We start from the raw sequence: 20,931 nt of genomic DNA, 5'->3' as shown, positions 1-20,931 counted from the left end.
AGAGCTGAAAAGAAGATCCCAGTCTGTGGACAAGAGGGTGCAGGGTTCATGGCTTGGGATACAAGGTAAGGCTGCTCTGGGCAAGTAAGACATATTGGTGCTCTCAGGACCCTGACAAATCTAACTTTCTTAAAGCGTTTACTAGGAGAATCTTATGGCCAAATTGTCTGTGACAAGTTAGAAGTGCTCGGTAGAGCTGAAAGGTAGATGATGCTGATTATGTTGAGAATGAGCATGAGGAGTTCACGATGAGTGAATGCTGGCTTTCAGATGGAGCAATTATGAGGAAAAATGGAGAGGAGATGATATCGTTGCAGCAGCAGTCTGGATGAAGCCCACAGAGACCTATGATTCTATTTCATGCTCTCTCTTACCAAGACTTCCTGTACAGTAGAGGAGCCTGGTAAGGGAAGACTACAAGTATATTTCTTAGAACAGCTAAAAAAAATGATAAAGCTAACTGAATTACTCTGAAAATAATCAATAGACTTATATCACAATTGCTACAAAAACCTGACTTCCCAAAATCTTTTTGTGATCTGTGAAAGGAACTGCAGGTGATACTCGGGTCATATTCATATCAAAAAAACTGACCTCAGACAGAAATTAAGTACTTAAAATAATAAATAATTTAATTCCTGGTGTTATAATTTCTGTAAAAGATAAGGATACAAAAGGATTGACAGTGAAGAACCAAAGTTGAGAAACAAATTCTTAATACTATCTGACTAATAGTAAAAACAATTTCTTTCCCAAGTCATTTGTTTTTCAAGTAGAAGACTCTTGTGGTAGGGGTATTTTTTACACAATGCACTTGGCCTTCTGCCAACAGATGAGCACTCCAGATTGATACTAATGAAAGAAATATTAATGCACCATAGCATGTCAATTATCTTGAAAAGGTCTCCAGCAAACATTTATCACTTAAATTTCACATCTTATAGCTGAGGACCAAATTGTGTTACATGTTAGAGTAGTTCTGCCAAATTTGATCCATCATTAACTTTCATTTGTTGATAATTTGAACATGAATTTTTAAGTTATGCATCTTTGTCAACTTGATGGAAATGTCCTCATTTGTTGTGTTATCATAGATGAGTGATGCTGTTTCTCAGTTGAGACTCAACTTCAAGGATATGTCCCCCAGGAAAAAATCCTGAGGCCAGGGACTTTATTTGTTGCACTTGAGGGAGGGGAGATGGAAAAAAAAAAAAAAAAAAAAAAAGGAAAAAAAAAATTTATGGCTTAGATTGGATTCTCAATTGCTGAATCATGCATGGACACTTAGTTGGTTTTTTTGAGTTGTTTGTGGGTTTTTTTTTTAACTTTAACCTCATTGGTATGATGGCTTTCATTGCTAGGGTTACCAGGCTTACAGGTTATAATAGTTATAAAGTGGAAAGGTAACACCAGAGTAAATTTTACTTATCTGATAGATGAGTTTCAGTGGATTGGATGACATAACTCAGGCGCAGGAAGGCAAATGAATCCATTGTAGAGGATTTGATGCAGTCACAAGTCTCAACACTAATGAACATTAACATCAGTTGCCTCAGACTTTAGATAAAGGCAGTGCCCTGGAGGGATTTGACCAAGGAGGGTGGACAGAAGCATCCCCTGTCATAATAGTGGGGGAAATCCTTTGGCTAAAGATGTTTGTTGATTTGTGCACTAGGGCACAGCTACTCTTATCTAGCAGCATGGGGTAATGTGGCAGGCTGTGGAAATATCTTTCTGTATAATATTGAACCATTGCAAAGCTCATCAACTTCTTTTCCCTGTACAAGGCATACTTTTCCTGCTTCCCTTTTTAAAAGCAAACACACAGCAGCTTAAATGTGTTATTTTTTTTAAGCTCTCAAATAAAATTCTTGGTGCCATGCAGAATTCTGGCTGAAGGAAGCTTGAACAAGGCCTCATACATAGCAGGTTTTAATCACAGTTTAATATTCTGTAATGTGCTCAGATACTGTTTTCAGGAGTGTGGTATGAGAGGTCTGTGTTGCATAAATAGAATGGGAATCAAGTAAAATGTACCTAAGTAGCCAGTAAATAACAAGCTCTGGTGACACCTTCAGATGATATGAATTAAAACCAGAACAAAAGAGACAAGAGGGTTAAACACTAATTGTAGCTGTTTGAAGTGCTTTGGAAATGGAAGTGAAGCTTTGGAAATGGGAAGATATAAATTTGTTTTCTTTTTGGAAAAGCTATGTCCGATCAGTATTCTCACCTATGTTTAAATGGACAGTGCAAATGTATCCTTCATGCAAAGGTCAGGATTCCTGTGCATGTTGTGTTTGTGCCTGTGTTTTATTTAATTTACTTTTCTGAGAATCTGTAGCAGTATAAAGGCCCTAGGCAGCCTTTCTCATCACTTGGTATAGTGGTTAGATCCTTGAATTATAAGTCAAAAGATCATGGTTGTAGTCATTTTTCCATTATCGAGGGTACTGGGAGGTTGACGTAGGCTTTGGATAATGTACCTCATCCAGGATATGCTTGGAGTACAATTTAAAGACCCTTGAATCACTGTACTGAGCTCCCTGGGTTTCTGAAAAGGCCAATTAGCTCAGGCTGTGAACATAAAATACCTCTGTTCTGCTTCAAGACAAAACTTGGGCAAGAAGCAGCAAAATGAGTTGTTGCTGCACCTGAGCTAATAAACCTTAGCGTGCTCTGCGGAGAGCTACATCCATAACCCTCTACGGTTAATTGGCAGCTTGAATAATTTGACCACGTCTGGGCATAATTGACAGAGTTGCCAGCACTTTGCACCTTCGTCACGTTGTCCCAGCCTTACAGTGACCAGCAGGTGCTTGTCACTGTCTCGATGAATTGTTCTGACCCCACTGCAAGCAGCTCTTGTGTGTAGGGTTATTTTTTGCCTCACCGTGTAAAGTCTGTCAAAGGCCATTGTGCTGAGTACAGAGTGGAGACGCATTTCTCAAGCACCATGCTAAATGAAAACCTGACTGTTTGTGTGGTTTTATGGTGGTATCTCTTTAGGGAACCATGGTAATTTGTGGAGGAGTTCTTTTCTGGTTCCCTTAAATTTTAAAGCAGTGGAGCAGTGATATTATGGCAGGCTGGGTTTAGTGAGAGGGCTGCTGAGATATAGGCTCAGTTGTAGTGCTGTCACAAATGTCCACTACATTACCTGGTGTTAACATCCCTGGATGCTTAATACATCTGTTCCTAATCTTATGTTGCTTTTAAACCACCACGATTCATTAGTGATATATGAAGAAAACCACCCCAAGTAATATCTCAGTTTGTTTTGCACCAAGCTGATAAAGCTCTGACAATGGACATATGAACATCTCTTCTTATTGAACAATAGTATAAAGATTTTTGATAGATATATCTTTCTTAGTAAATAGTAAGAAAACCTTTCAAATTTTCTGAGTAGTTTTTTTGTTTTCTGGTCATGTGTAAATGATTCTAGAACCTAACTTACAGTGTTTGTTTGTATTTTATATGTATTTTGCAAGTATTTTTGATTCTCTTGATGTTTCCAGTTTATTGCTTCTTAGTGTTAGTATCTTATCTACTTAATAGCATTTAGAGTTGTGATTCATGTTTGGGTTTGTGGGAAAAACAAATGTGTGGATCATCAAAAAAATCAACTAACCAATCCTAGTAAAAACAATTCTCCCTGTTCTTTACAGCAATTAAAAAAACCCACAAACCATCAGACAGGTGTGCGTATTGCAGGGCTGTGTAATAGTGTATAGCCTGAGGCACTGTTTTGGTATCTATCAAGAATGGAGATGCTGCTTTAGTTCACGTATGTCTCTGAAACAGAGAGTATTTGAGTCTGGTAGTGGCTGTTGAAGGAAGATCTTTAGGAAATTTTTTTCTAATGATGAATCATATATTTCATCTAAAGTAACTAGGGAAGGTTTTGGTGAAGCTTATTTACTTATTAGCAAAAAAACTATGTGATCCTAACATGAAAAACTCCGTAGTAGGAGTAAGGCAATCTTTATATTAGCAAGCCACTTAGCTCATCACTGGAATAAGCGATGTGACTCAGTCACTATCATTTTTTGCAGGACCATGGAAATCAGCTGGATACAGAAACTTTTGGTTTTGGAATCACAGAATTACAGAATGATTAGGGTTGGAAGGGGCCTCTGGAGATCCATCTAGTCCAACACCCTGCTAAAGCAGGTTCTCCTACAGCGGGTTGCTGTAGTTCCCCATGCTGTGTGTTGGTGTACAGGGATTTCAGAGAGGTAATTGAGCATGCAGGCTTCTGCAGAGGGGTGCAAGAGGATCAACCACAGCCACACATCCCCTTGAGGTGGTTGGCCTTCTGGTACTCATTTTGGGAGGCAGCTAATGAACATCTGTCACTGCTCTGCTTGGCCTGGCATATTCCCCAGCTGGATGCAGTGGCACGAGCATTGCCATTTTGGACCCTGCTCCCCAAGTCCTTCACTTTAAATCCTGCCTCACCAAGCTGGCCAGCTTGCTGCCAAAGGTTCTCTTGCCTCTTCTAGGGAGGTGGACCCCATCCCTCCCTAACAGGCTATAGTCAAAGAATGTCGTCTTGTCACAGAAGCTAAAACTTTCACAATGGCACCAGCCAGGAAACCAGAAGTTGACTGGCATTATACCTTTATTTCTGGCGGCACCCTTTCCTCTTCCTGGTAGAATAGAAGAAAAAATAACTTGGGTACCAAAGTTTTGCACTTGCACCCGCAGGGCTTTATAGTTTGCCTTGCTTCTGCCCAGGTTCTGGCTTGCGGTGTCATTAGTGCCCATGTGAAGGTGTAGCAGTGGAGAGCAGCCTGTGCTCTTTGCAAGCTGTGGCACCATCTCGGCAGCAGCTTGGCCCGTAGCTCCCGGCAGGCAGCGTCCCTCTCGTGACTCTCTGCCAGGCCGGCAGGCAAGTGGTGCCTCAGGGCCCCTCAACGGAGAGTCACCCACTACAAGCACTCAACGTTTCTTTCTGCAGTGACTATGCCGTGCTGCTGGTGTAGTTTCTCCATGCAGACCTTGCTCGTGGGAATCTATTGCCATTAAAGCTTCGTATCTGTTCCTGTTTGTGATGCTGGAGGATGGAGACTGAAGCAGAGTCCTTTTTTGTGGGTCACTAGGGTCTAAGCTGCCTCATTCTCTGTGGTGCCCACTACAGGATCATGGGTCTGTAACCACCTCTCTATCTCCATCTTGACCCCTCTAATACTGCACAGCCTTTTAGCTGTTCCCTGCAACGCGGCCACCTGAGGTAACAGACCATCAGCCTGCGCACACCTGAGGCGGGCACTTACCTTCTCTCCAGGAGAAGGCTCTGGGCACTCGTTGCAACCTGCTGCCTGGACTGAAGTTTCCTTTCTTACCAGTTCCAAGTGGGTGGATGCATCAAACATGTCATGGGCTTTCTCTGTAGAAACACTGGTTTTAACTCTGAGACGAGTGCCCACCACCCTGGCAGAGGCCTAGAGCACTTCCCTGGGCTGTGGGCCTGCAGATGGGGTGCCAGGCCCTCCCTGCATGCCCTGCTGCACCACGCCATGGCTGCCAGCCCTCCCCAGGGCTGTGTAAATCTGCCGTGGCTGCTCCTGGCCAGGTCTGAGCTGTGTCAGCCTTTTTTGCAAGAGCTGCTGGCTCCTGGGGGATTACTTGGCTGTTGGTCAGGTTTCCCTGACTCCAGGAAGGCCCTGTCCACCTCAATCTAGCACTCAGGCACAGAGTTTGCTGTTGTCGCTGCTGCGCGTCTTGCCAACTGAGGGGAGGACAAGTCATGGTCAGTCACCTCAGTGGTAAGGCATAGGGGAATGGTTGTGGAATTGATTTTACTCAAAATATTCTGTAAAAAGGAATCATTTATATCTCAGTTGTTTTAAGCGTTCTGCTAATTGGTAAACTAAAATATGTTTTGCAATGGAAGTGGTCCTCCAGGGAAACAAAAGTGACAACAAACGTTGTTACACTAAACTTACTTCCTTTATCTCCTATGGAGATTATGCTCTCTCCCCTTACATGCATTAACAGTTCACATAAGTTTGTTATTGACTCAGAAAGCTGCCATTACTGCTGTCGAGGTCTTAAGAAAAAAAGAAATTTAAATGCCAGGGATATTTGTTATGAGCTTATAACACCGCTACATTGGATCCAGAAATGGGGTCTGGCATTGTGTCTCGATCTTTTCCACTGAATGGCAAATAACTTGGATGTCATCTGAAATACACAGCTGGATTTGGTAATGCTGCAATTTGGTAATGACTGGTCTGGTCAGAATTACACCTGTACAACTGTGCTCAGTCGAGGACGGCTGGGGCGTGAATTCACCATGTTTGTTGCTCTGCAGTATGAGCAGATTGCTGTGAGGCTGTTACTCTGTCCCTGTGCCTGCTTTAGGTAAGAAAATTTTCATTGCTGGAGCTGCATAGTAGTGAGTGGGCTCTGACCTCTGACTGCCTTTGGATGCCTGTGACTTGGGTGGCCTCAGCGCACAGTCCTGGGGGAAAGTTTTCCCGTGGGCTCTGGGTATGGCCCCACACCCTCTTTTTCCCTTAATCCCTAGGCTGTGCAGTCCCACCGGACAGAAGCGTGCTGGCCAGCACGCTGTTGCTCTGTCCTCTCCTGAAGCCTGTTGCTTCTCCAAGGTTGGTGTGAATCAGAAATAAGAGTCCAACTCCATGATCTTTAATTCTAGGCCAGGCGCTCTTTCACCATCCAGCAGGCCAAATGTGATCTGGAATAGTGCTGTTGAGTTAGCCAGGCAGCACAGCGTGAAATCCATGAAAGACAGGTGTTACCTGATCTATAGGGTGATTGGAACAGTGCAGGTGGATAATAAGTGAGCCAACATAAAGCTTGACAATAGAAAATCAACTTTTCAGAGCTTGCTCATCAGGTTTGAACTTTCAGGGTGGGTAAATACTGAAACAGTGCTTTGGTGGTTTTTGGGAGCTTGAGGGGTAGCTCTGCTGTAGTGTCAAACTACAGCCTAACTTCAATTCTACAGCTATTTATGTAAAGCCAGTGGTGAAACTTTGAAAGAAAATGAGTGGTTAAATGTCCTTGACTGCTTTTGAAACCTTACCACAAGAAGGCTTTGCACACAGTAGTACTGTAGTTTTTCTTAACCAGGAATCGGACTTAGATCATCTTAATTTTAGATTTAAAATAAGGAGTCTGATCTTGGCTAACAATGTGTCACCTGCATGCAATGCCATTAAATTAAATCAACTGCAAATGAAGCACAACTAGGCATATAGCTGAATACTTTATTTTTTTTCTTAGGTTTAAATTTTTTTTCACTAAATTTTACTCTTATCTTGAGCTTGTTCCTGTTTTTTTTTCTTCTTTTCAGAAGTGAGAGAAGGGGATTATAATAAAATGAGTTTTTCCTTCACATTATCAGCAGTATAATTTGCTGTTTTAAGGACAATGCTTGTAGTCTAGCACTGTGATAGGTATGTCCATAAAAGAAAGGAATGCTTGGAAATACAATTTTCCACCAAAAGGAAAAAATAACAGAAGTGCATGTTATACTGACTTTTGTGAGTAAAATCTGGTTATTAATTGGTGCACATTATTTGAGCAGTTTTAAGAGCTGTTTAAACTAGTGAATACTCTCAATTCCAAATCCTTATCTGTTGCAATGAAGCATAATTTCAACAGGTGATAATTTTACAGTCTGTGGAAGAAATTGCTAGAAAGTCATCTCTGTGAGATAGATGTCCACAGCAGGATCTCACTGGTGCAGATAATTTGTTTACATTTTAAGGCTTATTCTTTACAAAATGAGTTCACTTTCTAGGCTGAAACTATATCAACTACCAGAGCATTGTCTTAGGGATGTAAATTGGTCTTGAAGGGTGAGTAGAGGAAGGACTCCTTTTCATGGTGCGGTGTACTATTGCAAAGTTATAACTATTAAGGGGAGACTTCTTGCTTTAACGTATCTGACATTATCCTCTTGGAGACAGGCTATTGTTAGTTTTTTTCTAGTGTGACTTACAGCACTATGTAGTTACCAGATGTTGCAGCAGTAGAATGTACCATATTATTTGAGATTCTTTTAAAATATAATCTATAGTTATGCTGAATGGCTTGTGGACAAATGACTTTTTAAAGTTTTTTTTTCAAACTTTCGGTGCTTTCTTAAAATGAAATGATCTGGTTCAGAAAAGGAGATGCAGCTTTAACAAGGTATAGGGTTTTTGATATATTCATGTAGAATCTAATGGGACTTATTCTGATGCATCATAATGGACTGTTTAAATGATCACATTCATGTAACAGGAGATATTCATATAACGTGACTGAGTCTGTAGAGAAGGAAAGAAGAAAGAATCAGACCAGCCAATTTTGGTTTTGTGGGAAGTATTTTATCCTAACTGCAACTGCCAGTCTTTTCTTTCGCACCGAGACATTCTCGAAAGCAGAAATTCATTGGTGTAATGAACATACAGTCATCCTTGTAGGGGCGAGAATTAGAAGCTGAAATGAAGTGTCTTGGGTTTTTTATTTTATTATTTTTATTAAAAAGTCCATGATACCTCTGATATTTACAGAAGCATGACAGAAACAACCTCACAGCTTATCCAATTACACTTTAACACTATAAATAGATTTGAAATATTGGTAGCTTCCAAAGCGTTACAGGCATGTAGGAGATCACATAAAAAATTCTTGTGTGTTGTGAAAGGAATCTAAGTTGAGCATCAGTTAAATGGCACTCTTCTTTATTACATTAATATTCAGTCACATTTGAAGAATTGACTCCTGCAATAGGAGTATCAGAATTAAAAAAACAGGCTAATAAAAAACCCACCCTTGTTGCAATGCATTATGCCTTTAATTCTAAATTGCAGCTGATCAATGATGTTCACTAGCCCATGGTGTAAATGGAATCAAAGCTGGTTTGGAACGAATAGTTGCTGTCTAGGTCAGCAACACAATTGTCCTTTAGAAAATGAGCTTTAGAAGTAGAGCCCTAATTCAGTGAATTCTTGGTATGTGCCTGGGTGATTTGCTGAATCATGGTTTCTGTGCTGGAACTACAGGCTTGGTTCTTCCTAATTGACTCCTCTTTGGGCTGTTGCAGAGTGTTGGCTGGGTGGGATTCAGCTTCTGGGAATCCTGCACACTTAGAGTGAGTTTTTTGTGTTGAGGGAAAGTCTTGTGCAGTAGTGAACTATGTGAACTTGCCTGTCCCTGCTGTGGCACAACTGATATATTAAACTCCCTTTGTTAAATAGAAGCCTGTGTTTCTGTGCTTCCTAAAGGTCATGATTCCTGCCCCCTTTGAGCACCCTGCACAGGGTGGTAGGAAAGGGTCATTTTAAGTTTATGATGAGTATTGAGAAAGTCACCATTCAGGCTCGGAAAGTATTGCTCACACAGCTGAACAAGTCCACGCTTGTTGCAGTGAGTTGTGGCCACTTGCTGCAGCTGTGTTGCTTTTCTTTTTTTTTTTTTTTTTTTTTTTCTTCTTCTCTCTTAAGCTATTGGTCCTTTTGCTCTGAAAGGTTCTTAGGTCTTCTCTGTGTGTTTGTGTGCACTTTAACAATAAAAATACTTTGTCAGTGGCTTTTTTTTTTTTTTTTATCAGCAGCATTGATTAAGACAGCAATTCATGACAGTTTTGGCCATTAGCCTTCATTGTGGTTTTCACAATACACCATTATCTTCTTTCTTCTTCATAGTGGGCTACTAGCCCAGACTCCTTCCACTTCTGCTGCAGTAGCAGGATGGATTTAACAGAAATCTCTCTGAGCTCAAAAAGAAAAGTGACTCATTTCCCCTTGTTCATCCACTCATGTACATCTTAATAAAAGAGGTTTAACCATTTTATTATGAGTGTAGGGTATAGATTCAGTCTTGTCTTTGCAGTCTGTTAAATTTTTCATTTAAGTGAATGTGTTCAAAAGAGTTAATGTTATCTTAGAGCCAAGCAAGTGCTCAGGGCAGATCCCTCTCACTCATCCTGCTATAGCTGCCCATTCTGGCTGCTCCACCTCATTGTGGTAGGAGATGTGAAAGACATGCTTTGCAGCTATAGCCCTGGTCGCTCTGGGAAACCAGGCACCCTAGCTAAAAATAGTCCCCTCTAAGTTAGCAGCATTGCTTGTGAATACACAGGCATGAGAAGCTGATTTGGGTAATAAGAGATTCCCATGGTAGACTGGGAACCAGGGCTATCTGGGAAGAGACTGACAGGAGAAAGACAGGAGATGACAAAGACATAGTGGTTTTAAACCTAGCATTTCCAGTCTATGGAGTGCTTGATGTTGCATCCTTTAATTTGACTAACCATTATATATTTCCTTAAGATCTTAGTCAAGGTCAGAATTTCATCCCACTGTGAGAGAAAGCATTTGTCTCTAAGACTATACATTTTTATCAAACCAAGAACAATGTGAGGAAAACAAAGAATTATTGTCTCTTTACTGTGCACATGGGGAGTTAAGGTGAAGGAGACTTCCTTAAGAGGCTGAAAAATTACCATCAGAAAAACTCAATCTGTTTTTTCCGTGTTCAGGATGTGAGCTTCCAGAGCAGTTTCCCTCTTATCCTTATTCCCTTTCACCCGTCTTTTCACCCCTCCCTCTGCAAAGCTTTCTGTAACCCCACTTCTTTGCACTTGTGCAGCTGAACTGAACTCATCCTGCTGCTGGGTGGAATTCCTCTGCTGTGGGGTGAAGCTGTACTCCTCTGTGTTTTATTCGCCAGTGGAAGCAGCTCATTTTGTCATCTGTATAAGATTCTCAGCTAGATCATCTGTGGTACAAGGAGGAAAATAAAGACAGGAGTTGGGAAATGCAATAGATAAAGACTTAAGAGGTCAGAATTTAAATCTTAAACTGCCACTTGTTTGGCTGGCTAGAAAAAGGAAATGTAGGAAGAAAAAGGCAGTAAACATGATGATTAAGTGGATCTTAATCAGAGTAAATTATAGCATTCCTGAATGAAAGTCTTTTTAACGGAGAAATCATTAAATGTTAAACTCACACTATTTGTGTTTCATTGGGTAGACTTGCATGTGCAGAAATATCCATTTTAATTAGTGTTGAAAAGAAGTCTCATGTACAGAGCACTGCCTGGTAGGTATTTTTATACTCTCTCTCAGTGAACTCATTTTATATGATGATGATTTCCTCTAATTTTTAATTAACATGTCTAAGTTAGAGTTGGGGAAAATGATCAGTGTTTCATTAACTGCCTCACACTTGGAGATCTATGCAAACCTAATTGATATGGTTGCTACAGGGTACTTTGTCAAAATGAGCTGTTCTGCCACTACCTTTCTCCACTTGCTTTTTCGTTATACAAATTTGAGTGAAAGGCATACTGCAGCAACATATAGTTTTACCTCCAAAATGACAGCTTATGACGTGTCATTGTATTTCAATGCAACGTTTCATCTAGAGTATTTCAGAACATTTTATAGACTCTGTATTGGAAGATCATTTGTTTACCACTGGTATATAGTGCCCCTCCTTTGCAAAGAGCATATATAACAGTGCTTAGGGAAAAAAAGTGAAAATGTCTTGCTTCTTCTCTGAAGAAGATTATTCGCTCAATTCTGAGCATGACAATTAAAAGTATACTTGCTAGTCTGTAACAAATACCCCTAGATTAATTACGTTTAATATCACAAATTATTAAAGCCTATTGCTGATATTTATTGATTTATTTAGCCATATATACAAATGAATTTCAGTATCTCACTGGAAAAAGTGGTTGAGATGTGTGAAGGGAGGATGTCCTAGTGGTAAAGGCAGCGTAACTTACAAGGTTTCAGCTCTGATCCCAGCTCTGCCACTAACCTATTTAAAGAATAGGACCAAATCACTGGGTACCACTATTAGTGTACTAAAGAAAGTAATTTTGGGGGAAGAAGAGACTCGTCTTAGTCATATTCATTAGTAAGTGAGTATATTAATACTAAATGTTTTTCATGGGTTTAGGTTAAGCTATAATTATTGTAGCTATAGGGTTTCTGCTGCCATACTGTGATAAAGAGAAAGGATATGAACCACAAAGGTACAAAAGAGCTGAAACCTGGCAACGTACTCAGTACTTTGCCCACAGATTATGCCATGAAACTAAGTTAGAGATTGTGAAGTCTGAGTAAAAATGCTATCTCTGAACTTGCTTTATCTCTGGAGAAAAAAGAATTTTACTGTCTGCTTATCATAATGAGAAGAGCTAACTGTAATAACAGTAATATATTTGACTAATTTATAATGTATCAACTCTTTTTATGAAGCCATTATTAAAAGGAGAATACAAACTTTGTTTTCATTACAAAGTGTGAAGTTTGTGTACTTCACATACAAAGGTTATGTTATTAACATATACTTGGTTTCCTCAAATGTTTTGGACTTAGAAAATCAATCAATAAATCTTTTGTCTTAAAATACGATATTCACATGAGATATTGAGGCACATAAGATTCATTCTAAAAGCAGTTAACATGACATAGAATTGCAGAAAAATTGAGGTTGGAAGGGACATCTAGAAGTCACCTTGCCCACCCTCCTGCTCAAAATAGGGCTTATAATGAAAGTGAGATGAAGTTGTCAAGGGCCTGGTCCAGGCACATTTTGAGATCTCCAAGGATAGAGATTCCTCAGCCTCGCTGAGCTACCTGTCCTAGTACTTAACTACTTTCAGAGTGAAAATATTATCTCCCACTGGAATTTACCCTCCAGCTTGTGGTTTTTCTTCTCTTGTTGTCAAACTCTGGGAACAGCCTGTCTCTTTCTTCTCTTTAGGTAGTGAAAGCTGCCTAATGGACAATGCCTAAGACAAATGGAGGTCTTTTCCTTATCTGTCATGTGCTTCAGCTCTCTAACTGTGATCCTCTGCTGGACTTACTCCAGTCTGTCAGTCTTTGTTGCAGCAGGATCCCCAAAATAGACACAGCATTCTCGATTTTGTATGTAGCTGTTGATAGGGAGCTGCTGAATGATAAATATCAATGGTAGGATCCCCACAACTACCTGGATGTAAAGGGACTTCTTAGTTTGTATGCCAAAGTTGCCGTAAGAAGCTGAATGCAACCTGGAAGGATGAGTTACATAAATCCTTGCATTTGCACTTTGTACTCCAGTTCTGAGAAAAAAGCAATAGGAGAGAAACCCAGTTTGAGATAAGAGAGGAGGGTAGAGAGTGCTGGGTTATAATGGTGATACTAAGTGCAAATTCTAAAGCTTCATTTTCCTGAAGAGGTGATGAAGAAGCCAGTTACGGAGAGATGAGTGAGCGTATCTTTTGATTGGAGCAAGCAAGGTGCAAGCCTTCCAGCTAACTGAATCCCTGGAGCCACTTTATGTTAAACATGATGTAATGCAGTGAAGTTTCCCTTTTTAACTCTTTCCAGCTCTGCAGTTAGGAAGGTAACCCATTGTGTTATGAGAATAAAATTTATTTTTCCTGGTAGGCATTTCACTGTTGGGTAATTATGACAGTTAGCATGTATGGTGTTTCCTTAAAAGCTGTGAATTCAAATGATAGCTTAGTGTTGAAAAAAGGATCTTGGGCGTTTACAATCCGAGGCAGGGTTTGTCAGCTACAGAAGTCAGAGCAGGTTTTCCACAAGCTAGAACAGTCTGTTTCGGGCAAGTGCCAGGAAAAAAAAGAAATCTCCCTCGGGGAAGCAGTGGGGACTTAATTCACGATGTGAAAACTCATTACCTTAGTTTTCAGGCTTTAGTTCTGACCTCAGTGATAGTCAGTATTTCTGTATTTTCAGTCACTAATATGGACACTGATGTAAATTTTGCTTTTAAGTTTGTAGAGGGCACCACAATTGCTAAAATAATGAAGGGTGTTGCAAGGATAATCTGAAATGACTGATTAGATGACAATGTTCCAAATTAATACAGCCAGATGAAGAGCCGTGCATCAGGATTTTTTTTTTAAAAAAAAAAAAAAAAAAAAAGTAAGACTGTCAGGGTGGAAGGCTGCTTTGGGAAGCAGCAACCCAGAAGTCAATGTAAGGTTGTTGGGAGGGGGCAGCTTGCTCAAACTGTACTTAAACTGAATTGGTATGGTAAAGAGGGCTCATGAGGTTTGTTCTTGATGCTGAAATTCCTATCTGTATTTGTGAACTGAACTTGGAAGATTGTTCTCTCTTTAATATTTTTTTAATTGTCTCCAATTGCAGACTTTTTCTTGACAAACTTGTTCTTTCTTCTACAGAAAGTCAGTTGTATTCTACTGGAAATTAGCCCAGAGAAGCGGAGACTAGTTAGAATAATTATTGCTGGAGGTGTAGGTGGAGGTCTACAAAGCCTGAGGCTAAACAAGAGGAGACAGATTAGAAACAGCTCTTTGGAGTCTGAGAGATGAATAATATCTGACCTTGGAAAGTTCTTGGATTCTTGGGGAGAACCTGGTGATGTGGATGAAAAAATGCTGATTATTTTTGTATGTATCTGCATTCATTTAATCCCTCCAGGCATGCCCTATTTTTATGAGGTGTGTTTGCCAAGTGATCTTTCCCTTTTAGGGAAAGAAGAACAAAATGTTTAACATAGCTCTCCAACAGCAGCACTATGCTGGTTTATCCCAGAATCACTATTCATGGAAAGCTGTGATGAGGCTCCTGTAGGCTGTTTGTGGGCTATTTATAAAGGATATATCCAGGAGAAATTGGAAAATAACTTTGCTTTGCCTCTGGTTGTGACTGCTGTTCAGACCTGGTACCCTCACCTCAGAAGTGTCCTCAGTTCTAAAGGACATACTTTGGGGATAAGGGGTGAGGGGTTGGGAGAGGACCCACAAAAAATGGCCTGGATGCTGGAAAATAAGCTTTATGAGGTGAATTGTAGGGAAGCCAGTCATTAATCTTATCAAAGAGAAAAGGTCAAGAGGTAACGTGATTGCTGTGTTTAAGTACTTATATATGGAGAATATATTTGTCAGGCCCTTTGATCTCCTATACAAGGACATGACAAGATCCCATAGGTAAAGACTGAAGGCAGGCAAATATAGTCTAGAAGGAGGTTACCATTACCTGGCTGTCTGTATAAATAAATACTGGGATTCTTTGCCACGGGAAGATGTAGGAGTTGTTATGTTTTTTGAAATGTATGTAGCTCTACTTTGAGCAATGTGCTTTAAGCACGTTTCTGAGTTATCTGTATTTGGATTTGGAAGGGAAGGAGAGGAAGCTGGACAGAAAGGACCAGGTGATCCTTTCTAGCTTTGGACTCTACATCTGAGATGCCTTCAGTTTATTCCTTTAATTTGAGGGCCATTTGAGTGTTCATAATGGCTGCAAGTCTCAAGCAAGATGATAATTAGCTGATGCCTCACAGCATCAATCTGCAGGGGCTCAGGAGAGATCCCTTTTCCTCCTGGACATGTGCTTGGCTCTAGCTGGAGTTCCACCTGCCTGAATGCACCCTGTAACAAGCATATGTTCCTTCAGGGAGTTCATGAGAGCCACAGCCTGGGATGAGACAGTGCCTGAGACAATGGATGCAGAGAACCTAGATCTTTGGCTTACCACCTCTTTATAAAAAGAGAGTCTTTTTAGGAAATAAGATTGTGTTTTGGGCCATTCCCACTGCCCAGATTGTTGCTGCCTTATTGCTTCATTGAGGGACCATCTTGTCCTTACCCCTGTGTCATAGGCAAACAATCTTGACTGTGAGAATTATGTCTTTGTCCCCCCTTCCCAATACAAGAGCAAAATAACAAATTAATCATTTAGAATAAATCAGAATACAATAGCTATTTCTTATGCGTAATCCTTCAGGAGCAGTCATAGGATCTTCAACAAAAGGCAAACAATGTTAGGGTAAGTTAGACTACTGTTACATCTTAGCAGCTAGAAACAACATTTTAGTGAATCTAAAAGATAGACTATAAAACACCTTACAAGCTGAGATGCCTAAGTACATTCACTTTACAGTAAGAAGGAACCACCACTGGGAATCAAGTTTTATTTTTGTAAATAAAATGGGTGAGGGTTTTGGGTGTTTTTTTTTAATTTGTTTGGGTTTTTTTTATTTTATTTTTCTTCTTTTTTAGTACAGGAGATAATTACTTTGTCTGCCATCCTAGTAAACATTTACCTTGTAGCCTTTATCCACTTGGATTCATTATGAACTTAGGCCAAAAACATTTAGCTTTTGTGATCATTATCTGCCATTGCCTGATAGAAGGACCATTATACTTTATTGTATTGAACATTACTGGAATTAAGGTTGTAGTTGCAATTCCTTTAAGAAATACCTATTTCCACGGATTTGCTGTTCAATGCTAAGCATCCTGGATAGGAAAAATTTAGCTACAAGCAGTTATTTAATTTTTTATTTCTGTCCTTTTCCTTTGGTGTCAAAAATAAAAATTTAAACAGCATAATCTTCTGAAGCTATAAAACAAACAGATTGTCTTGGAGGCTTAATTATTCCCCACCCCCACCCCCACCCCCCATTTACTTTTGCCCATCCACTACCCCTCTCCTTGCTGAAGTGGGATGGACCCTTTTCTCTAGTCTGTCAGTGTGAAATAACCATGAGAGTCACTGCAAAGCTGAATGGTAATTAATAATTAAAGACAGATCCAGAGGAGTATATCTATAATGCATTCATTGGTGGGGGGAGGAGTAAGTTGCTTTTTTTTTTTTTAAAGAAAGACTTAGCAGCTAGTCTTATTTTTAGACACAAATCTAAATTTTAGAAACTTCAGTCTAAGCTTCTTATTAGTCATAACACCGCTCCTTGGTACAATGAGCTAGGTATTCACTTTGCAGAAATCTCAGTCCTTTTTAATATTAGCTAGTCATGCGCAGCCACAGACTGTTAGTATTCTTTGCACTGAGAAAAGAAAAAAAAAATGGAAGGACAACCCTAGGTACCTGGATACTAAAACCAAAGCAAAGACTTGCCTGAGCTGTGATCAGAGATCCTGCACATTTCCCTAAGCTATTTCTCTTAAGGCACTGAAGAGTAAATATTTCTTAGGGACTGACAGTTCTCCAGATAGCTTAACCCACTGAGAAAATGGACACTGCTTGAGTTGGATAGGAACCAAAGAACTGAACTGACATGTTTGAACATCTGTTTTTCCCCTTCCTGGTTGATGCATTTCTCTGGTGACACATTTACTGACTTTTTAATTTATTCATGGGGAATTCACATTATTTCCAGGTATCTGATGATTCCTATTTTTTCACTGTAGTCCTTTACATCTGTACTCTGGACCTCTTTCTTTTGTTCAAAAATTGTTGATCATAATCCTTTTGTGCTTCAGTTATTTAGTGCAACTGATTAAGAACAGTATGTGTTATGTCTCTTCCCTAAGAAATACACTTCAGGCTGCTTTGTGTCGTGACTTGGGGAAGGGAGAGGGAAGCTACAAAAAAGTACCACTTTAGGGAAGTTGCTGGCTATCTGTCCTCACAGAGATTGAAGGGTGCTTTCACCTTCTATGGGCCAGGGAATATGGAGGGGATGTGATTTCGTTCGCTGCTGACAGGGAATCAATGCTCTTGGGAATTGCACAGGTTTCTGTGGGTAGCGCTCTGAACTGTGTGGTTTGCGAATATAGATAGGAAACCTCTGGACTGAGTTCATGTCTCCCAGCACTGAACTCTAACGTTTATAATTTCTTTCTTCATATAGCTTTAATAATGCTGTATTAATTAACAGGCTGAGGTAATTTTCAGTAGTCTACTTCTGCTTACTTTCTCTTCTACATCGTGAGTGAACTTTTACTTTAAGAAATATCTGTTTAGAGAGATCTTCAGAAGTGTAAGTTCTCACTATAGGATAAAAAAACCCTTTCATCATTAAGTATAATGCTAGCTGTTCTCTTTGAATAGTCTCATGTCCCTTATAACTTGATAAAGTCATAAATTTGTACAACTATGTGCCTTTTGTGGAAAATACTGTGGTTGTTTCTTCTGTTCACAGGATGTATGAGACTTTTACAAATACTGCTTTTATCAAAATTGGATGCTTCCCTTCATGAAGGAAATTTCAAGATCTGATTTACTTTTAATATGTTTAGAATGGGCTTAATCCAGATTCTCATTGGTTTAAAAAGACTTTGGATCAGACTCAAAATAAATGCATGTGTATGGAAGGATGAGGAGGGAGCAAGAAAAATATCCATTTTCTAACAACATCAAGCTGAAAAATTGCCATTGGGTTTGGGCAGTAGCCTCTGCATTCTGGTTATTAGTGCCTTTCTGTATTGGCATCAGTTACAACCCAAACTCAAGGAAAATAATTTGCAAGAATTAAAAGGTTCATATTTTTTTTCTTTGTTTTGGGATAAGGTAATTTCCATAAGAAAAAAGACTGTTGACTTGTAAACAGAGAAGTCTATGCTGTAAGTTTCAGAAATAGAATATAAATAAAGTCATTTACAATACAAATATAGAACAAACTCATTAGAAAAAATGATTGTAAAATAAATAGCAGTTCCAGAGAAATGCTAAATATGATGGACAACAGTAAATGTTATGTACATTTGTTATACAGTTATGTATACTGTGCAGAAGTTTTAACCGTTAAATAGTATTAAGTTGTGTAATAAAGTACCTTCGTATAAAACATATCATAGTCACACATGCCATTTTGAACAAATGAGATTTGCTGTTTTAGTAGTTACAAAAGGTAGTCTGCTGCACCTTCTGAGATGATATATAGTTGCATAAGTTTCTTTGAACTCTTCCCTCAGATTTCCATTTATTCCTTGGTGGAAAACCAGGTAAGGGGAAAAATGAATTTTTCCCGTACTGAACATGTTGACTTTGTGGTACAGTTTATGTTATGTGTCAGGTAGGACATCTGTGGTATAGAGGTAACTGTAACTGTACTCCAAATCTCCTAGCTCTGCAAACTGCTGGTGCGTACCTGTAAGTCACGGGTGCTGTCGTTAGGGTAGGTGGTCTTTAACAGATGCAAGACTTGTGTCTGGGAGCATCATGTACTGGAAAAGAAGGTCCACAAGGATAGCAGCACACAGAATTTATGTCACATCTGTTGATCCTGCTTCTTAGTTTGTCCTCTTTTTATATGTTGTTTTCTGCTCAGCCTGGACATCATCAGTAACTCACTTAAGCACGGCTTTAACCAGTCTTTCTGAGAGGGTCAAGCTGGAAGTGTAGGTCCTCAGCATGATAAATCAATAGGAAAAAAAGTACTTCCAAAGGACTATTCAGATCTAGACAGACAAAACTGATCTCCAGAGGTATCTGACTCTGTACTTAGTCACTGGTACATCCTCAAGTTAGGTGGGAAAAATCAGTGATACATCTTTGCCTCCATTTCCCAACTGTAAAATAGACAGTACTATTACCTTCTGTTAAGGGGATTTGAGAAGCCTGAAACTACTACATTTCTACAGAAAAAAGCCATGAGAAGATGTAAGTGTTAGAGATAATGGTTCAGAAGTGTTCTAGGCATGAATTAATATTTTCCTTAATGTTTTGTGCTGCTTAACTGTTCTACCTGTCTTTGTGTCTATGAAGACAGAAAAGAGTAGTTCTCATAACGTGAAGAAAGTTTTTAATGCATTTCTAAAACAATCTGGGATCACAGGGGACAAACCAAGCATGAAAAATATCAGTCTCTAAGGGGGAGGATTTCACATTAAGAGTTTGTTACTGAAACTGCTTAGCAGCCCTAGCTACAGCCTGCTAAATGCTGACATACAAAAACTGTCTCCAAAGAATCTGTTGAATGCCGAAGTCTTTGCTGGCGTAAAATAAAGAAATATAGCCCTCATTTATCAGGGTCTACAATCTCTTCCTACTTCTGTCTACTTGATCTGAAGGTCATTTAAAATGTATTAAAGGTTTAAGTTTGGAATGCGAGCCTAATTTGAAACCTGGCTCCAAGATGACCGATTGTGTTAATATTCTTCATACTGGTTAAACTAAAGCATAGTTTCTGCGTGACAGAGCGGCATTAGCTAGAGATCCAAAATGATGTGGCATTGCCTGGTGAAATAGCTGTTTCTTTTCACAGATAATGCTGTATAATTCCACTTAGCTTTAATGGCCCAATGGCTCTTAAAGTAATGAACACCTAGGGCAGAGGCTGGGTGAGGAAATACAAAAAGCTGGCAGATCCTTTGTGCTCACAGATTGGAAATTTTCTGGTCTGGCTTTGGACTGAATGTGGAGAACTCTCCAGCACTCCCCCGGCCCCTTCCAATATTTTCTCTGACATATTTGGCCCCTGACCAATTTTCCCAACTGCTCCCAAGCCCTTTCTAATAGTCTTCTAACCCAGTTGGATGTTCCCTCAGCTCCTTTACGCCCTTTCCGTTGGCACGGATATGAAGTTCTGCTGCTTGAGGGATAATGCTGAAGATAAATGTGCTTTCATCCTTTCCTCTTGAAGGGGGGCATTCCCAGTATTTTACAGTAGCTGAATTCTGTTAATATCACTTGAGGTGTTCTAGATTTATTCCGAATGTGGCCACAGGGAGCAGATGGGTTTGGCATTTGAGTGGGAATGGTCCCCTTTCATACCATACTAGGGGCAGTGTGTTGGTACTTCTGCTGAAATTAATTATTTTAGCAAGATAAGTAGACATGTAACGTTTAAAATGAAAGGCAGACATAGAGGTGCTGACTTCCATGAAGTAAAAGGATGCGGGGGGGGTGGGGGGTGCAGCATTAGGCCTGCTCTGTCCATGTGTGAAGCTGCAGAGCAAATGGTCCTTGTTTGGAGAGGCACCTGGGCCCACCCCATGGGGAGGGTGATGGTGCTGTGGGGACTAGAGGACTTTTTTTAGACAGCACTTGAAGTAACAGGCCCAGATCTGTTTTGTGTTACTCCTGTTTTACTAGGCACTCCCCTGCTTCCTGCCCCCTGCCCTGCTGCCTCTGTTTATATGTCATTGTCCAAGCCTGATTTCGTCTTTGGAATAAGGGGTGTTAAAGTACCCCCGAGCATGTGGATGCCATTCAATGCAACATGCACACTC

The 20,931-nt window shown here is 39.9% G+C and overlaps 1 protein-coding gene across 4 annotated transcripts in view; it reads left to right on the top strand.

Moving 5' to 3' along the window:
* SORCS2 (sortilin related VPS10 domain containing receptor 2) overlaps nucleotides 1-20,931 on the top strand; it is a 579,339-nt gene that overhangs the window by 155,192 nt on the left and 403,216 nt on the right. The window lies entirely within an intron of this gene.

Source organism: Falco cherrug, chromosome 1 (genome assembly GCF_023634085.1).
Source record: "Falco cherrug isolate bFalChe1 chromosome 1, bFalChe1.pri, whole genome shotgun sequence".
NCBI classification, from domain to species: Eukaryota; Metazoa; Chordata; class Aves; order Falconiformes; family Falconidae; genus Falco; species Falco cherrug.
Note: the sequence above shows the minus strand (reverse complement) of the source record. Positions and strands in the feature narration are given on the sequence as shown.